At 25.0% G+C, this 5,922-nt stretch overlaps 1 long non-coding RNA gene across 1 annotated transcript in view; it reads left to right on the top strand.

Annotated features, from left to right (window-relative positions):
- LOC111241626 overlaps positions 1–389 on the top strand; it is a 2,116-nt gene extending 1,727 nt beyond the window's left edge. The window contains exon 3 of the long non-coding RNA XR_002667640.1: positions 146–389. This is a non-coding gene — a long non-coding RNA (uncharacterized LOC111241626). The remainder of the gene's footprint in view (positions 1–145) is intronic.
- Positions 390–5,922: the final 5,533 nt, after the last annotated feature.

The following is a 5,922-nucleotide window of genomic DNA, read 5'->3' as shown; positions in this document are numbered from 1 at the left end:
ATATATATATATATATATATATATATATATATATATATATATATATATATATATATATATATATATATATAATTAGCTCACCCTTGCAATTGTTTGTGTTTGTGCCATGTTTGCATTTGTTTCCTTGCGATGATCATCCACTTAGATGGGAGCAGATGGCGAGGAGATACTTTGGAAACAGCTCTTGATGGGGGAAGGAAATGTTGTTGCCTAGTTCTCTAGGCTTTAATTATCTTATCCTAGGATATTATGAAGAAACTTTGTCATGTTCAAAGATTTAAATTCTCTGTATTTTAAGGGAGAAACTCTAGTACTCCAAGTTTTCAAATTGTACCGTTTAAGGATGACTGCAATCCTATTACTCTTAACTACTTTCTAGTATTATTCATTGTAACGCCTTACTTATATTATATATCTTCATAATATATAATTGGGATGTCAGATAAAATATTATAAAAATATAAATTTTTGTATATTTTCATAAAAGAAAAGAATAAAAAATAATAGTATTAAGTGAATATAGAAAATTTATGTGTTAGATAATATTTTTTTAAAAAGTTAAAAAAAGATAATGTCAAATTATTATAAAAAGAATTAAAGTATGTCAAAAGAATAATTTTTTTGTTATTATTTGAATTTTCTTATTCAATTTCACGCACAAATTTTACTATTCATATTTTACAATAGTAAAAATTTGTCAAATATTTAACATCACCATGAGATCATGTAAATGTGTATTGATTTTAATGTCCAGTCTGTGATTAAAAATTAGAAAACTGAAGTCTTTTATTTTGATTTAGTTGCACTTACCATTGAATATAATGAATGTATCACATTATTACGTATGTTCAACATTTAAACCACCAGAAAATGTGTTTAATTTTAAAACATTATGACTTAAATACTAATGTGGTATTATTTTCGTTAAAATTATTCGATTTAGTTTTAAATTCTTTTTGTTTGATGAGCTCCTAACTTTTGTTAATTTTTTTTAATTTAATCTTTTTTTGTTAACATTTATTTAAATAATTAACTAATGATAAATAATGTATGTAACAGGTGTCAAACATGTCGTCCCAATTATATATTTCAGTGTTCTCCCCTAAACACTTTCTAAAAATCAAAGTAGTACACCGTTTTCAAATTCTTAATTGGACAAAATATATATTGTTTTAATAAAAATCTATTGAGATAGCATTTTTAGATTTATTTATGGCATTTGAGAGATTTTTTGTATTAAAGTTTGTTATTTCTATTATAATTTTATTTTTAAAAAGACATGTCAAAAGATTCAAGGAATAACGAATGTTTAAATGGTAACCATTTTATTTCAATGAATTTGAGGTCAGAATATTAAAGTCATAAATAATCATATGTAGAAATGACAAAGTCAGAATATCAATTAATTAGTATAGTTACTTTATATAATTTATCTAAAATATTTTAATTTTATTTACTTTGAAATAAACTAATTTTAATTTCAAAGAGGTACTTTCTTTTATTCTCAAAAGCAATTATCAAAATAATCAAATTACCAAAAAAAAATTAAGAAACTCAGTAAGTCACACTTAAGAAACATAACTTTGTTTAGAAGATATCATATTTCACAAACACAATTTCAACTTTTTATTTATTTTTCTGCTAAAATCAGACTTAATAAACACGATTTTACTGAGAAAAAACAAAGTAAAATTTAGAGGTTGTGTTTAATAATTACGTCTTCATTAAAGTGGAATAAAAATTATATTTATCAAACACGATTTGATGTCAAAAAATATATGAAAGAAAACATGTATATGGAACACTACTTTTGTATTATTTAATATAATGTTGAAATTATGTTTCTGAAGTACAACTTGTTTAAGATGAAATTATGTTTCCTAAATACAATTTAAAAAATCTTATAACTTTCATTTTGATAATTTTTTCAATAGGAAATATGTGAATAATGAAGTACATATATCAATCTAATCTTATTTGTTTATAACTAAATCTCAGTTGATTATGATGAAATTTGAATTCATACACGTTAGTATTGTGATTTTATAAATTAATTAATGTGATTAGCTTCATAAATAAATAAAAATATATACATAATACATGTAGCCAATTTGATGCTTGTCTGGAATAATACGTTAAAGTAATAGTAAATTAATTTGATGCAATGTACCCTATAAAAGCTTGGTTCGATGCTTTACTTAATGTTATTAGATACCTTCTATATGTTAATCTAATCATAACAAACATATGTTTATATACCAATTGGAGAGAGAAGCACAAAACTTAATTATTCGTGTTTAGATTAGACTGAGATTGTTAAAAACTGGATTATTTTAAAGATTTCAATCAAAAATGAATTTTACTTCTAAATAAAATATTTATGTTCAATTTAACAATAATTTATAAAAACAGAATATATGCTTTAAATTAAAATATTAGTAGTAGTACTCTGAACTATTTAAATACTCTAAATACCTAAAAAAACAATCAAAAGTTAAGCTAATATTAACAATTTTTGGTGTTCAAATAAACGGCTATTTTATCATAGTTTAAAGGTACTAACTTGTTTCATGATTGTAGAATTTTAATTAATTTTACATTATTGCTTGAATGGTAAATAACTTACTATTGGCTTGTGATTTTAGGTGGTACAAAAGAATATTTACGTATAGATTTAAAAGATAAATTAGAAAAAACTGAAGTAAAGCATTTTAGTTATTATTAAATAAGTTTTTCTAATTTCTTTATTTAATCCTTTAAATTAGGATTAAGTTTGTTTTAACTTTAAAATGAAAATTGGAATTAGTCTTTGAAACATTGATCTAGTTTAATCTTTTAATTCAAAAAATATGTGAATTTAATTTTTTTAACCAAATTTTATTTAATTATTTAACGTTTCAAATACATTTAAACATATGTAAATGTAATAATAGGATTTGAATTTTTTATATTGCTTAACACATATTTTTCTTTCGTATTAATTGAGAAATGAATTTAATATTTTAAATAAATTTAATAAAATTTGATTTAACAAACTAAATTAGTCTAAAATTAAAAAAAATAAAATTAATTTCAATACTATTAAGGAAAAAAAGTCTAATCCTTTACATTATAATATTAAACTAAAATTTAATGTCCAATGATGTTACTAAAAACTATAGATAAACATGAAGAATTGTGAACGAGACTATGTTCTTAGTGACATCTAGAAAATCATGTATTAAAATAAAGGTTTAATACATCATTTGATCCATTCTTTTGGGGCTTTTGTTCAAAATGATCTCGTTTTCGGAAAAAAATCACTTAGGTACCATATTTCATTAAAAGTTGTTCAAAATGGTCCCTAAATTTTTAATGGTGCAAATGCTAACGTGGCAAACCTTTATCCATCTGTTTTAAACTTATATGACGTGGCATTCTGAAAATATTTTAATGTTTTAAAATTGAGGATTAAAATGAAATGAAAAAAATTAGGGTAATTAAAAAATCCCTAACCCTGATAACGCCATTTTTGTCGCGATTGGAGAGAACGCCATTGTTGTTCATTTCTGGTGATTCTTGCTAACGGCATTGGTGATTGATTGAAGGTGGTAGTTCAACATCGCACGGAAGTGAGGTAAGGGATCACTATCTAAGCCTATTGTTGTTGTTTTTTATGTTTTTTTTTGGGGGGGTTAGGGTTTAGAAGATGAGGTAAGGGGTCATTATCTAAGAAAGTTTCGAAAATGATGAATAACTATGTTTCTTCTTTCCCACACTTTCTTTCAATTCCAACTCGTGTAAGAGAAAGCAAAATATCCACTTTGGCATCAATGTTATTCCCTTCTTGTTCGCTGCCATATCTGCTTTTGCCTCCAACTCTCTTCAACTGCTTCTGCTCTTCGACTCACTCTCTTCCAACCCTTTCTCAGAAATGGGAACCGTTCCTCAAGAAAAAGGTTGTAATGAGAGTTGGATATGTTGGAACAAATTTTAGAGGTAGTCCTCCAGCCCTTTTTTTTTCTTCTTTCATTTTTTTTTTTTTAATTTTTTGAATTCTGCTAATTTGATTTCATGGGTGTTATTTGCAGGCCTGCAGATACAACACAATGAACACACATTATCCAGTAAGACCATTTTTCTCTATTATCTTGTTGGTTATGGTAGAAAATCTACAGATGAAGTATTAGTTTTTGTTTGAAAGTTGAAATTTTGAAGATGGGTATAGTTCTATAATGTGGGGAAGTGTTTTTGGAATTTGGAATCATGTGGTGTTATGAATATGATATAATAGATGGGTTAGGGATTTTTTAATTACCCTAATTTTTTCATTTCATTTTAATCCTCAATTTTAAAATATTAAAATGTTTTCAGAATGCCACGTCATATAAGTTTAAAACAGATGGATAAAAGCTTGCCACGCTAGCATTTGCACCGTTAAGAATTTAACGTCGTCTGCCAAAGGGATCATTTTGAACAACTTTTAATGAAATATGGGACCTAAGTGATTTTTTTCGAATGTGAGATCATTTTGAACAAAAGTCCCAAAAGAAAGGACCAAATAATATATTAAACCTAAAATAAAACTAATATCAAAAAGCATGGTACAATATCTACATTTTCAAGATGTTTGTCTTTCTCTTAATTTTCATGATCTTTTAAATTTATTCTCGTACGATTTCCTATCATTGTTTTATATATTATGGTAATCAATTAATTATAGATTTAAGTTCTGATGTTCAGTTTAGTCTCCACTTTTAAAAATGTCGATCTTCAGTCCTTATGATATGAAAAATGTATCAATCTTATTCGTTAACAAATCACAAGTTTTTTCATGAAGTGATTTGTTGTTCATAACACCTTCCGTTAACAAATCATAAAATATTGGATATCTAGGTATGAAAACTTGTGATTTAATGTTCATTAAGTGTTGTCACGAGGAGTGATTTGATTTTTATATCATAAGGACGTTGACATTTTTGAAAGTGAGGACTAAACTGAACATCAGAACTTAACTTAGGAACAAAAAAGGTTTAAACCTTAATTATACGATATGCTAATCCATTTGCGGTTTTTAAAATTTCATGATTTAATTTAACCATGAAAGTGATATGGCACCACAACTTTAAAGATCAAAAGATGTGGTGAAATGGCTCCTAAATTGCCGGATGTAAATATTCGACCTTGAAGTTAATCTCTTTATTTGTGGGCTTTGCTTTATTTATATTATTATTACTCTATAATGGGCTTTTCAGTGGTCAGCCCAGTATAGGTTAATATTGTTATTGGCCCAGATCTTAAGTAATTTTGTTAGTGTCATAATTTTAATTAACAAAATAAATTTGCATAATTAGATGTTTGTTAGTTGTTTTAATCGGGTACGTTACTATTAACAATAAATCAACAGTATGATCGAGATAATGTTGATTAAAGAGGAACAGGTATGATGATATTATCTATTTCTACCACACAATAACATTTTTTATTTTTTTGAATCCTTTTATACTTTTATTTTTCTTAACTAATATTTTAGTTTATACTATCTACAAGAAACTAAAGATATAAATGGTTGTAATGAAAAATTACTTTTGTTTCTGTTGAATAGTTACGACAATTAATAAAGATTAAAATATTTCTATAATATTATTTGAAAAAAAAATTACAAATTTTCCATTACAATATTTAATAATGATTCATATTATTTTATTTAATTTAAAAAATCCAAACACGCATGACGACAATAGTTTTCCTGTATTTAAGAATAATATTGGTATATTTGTTGTGGGGCTATGGATGTGAACTTTAAGATGTTAAAATATGTTAGGATTTTTTTTTCCGCTCTTCTTCATCGTCTGTCTTTTTCTTTATTTTTCTTATATATATATATATATATATATATATATATATATATATATATATATATATATATATATATATATATAT

This window comes from Vigna radiata, chromosome 5 (assembly GCF_000741045.1).
Source record: "Vigna radiata var. radiata cultivar VC1973A chromosome 5, Vradiata_ver6, whole genome shotgun sequence".
NCBI lineage: Eukaryota > Viridiplantae > Streptophyta > Magnoliopsida > Fabales > Fabaceae > Vigna > Vigna radiata.
This window is presented reverse-complemented; position numbering and strand designations above follow the sequence as displayed.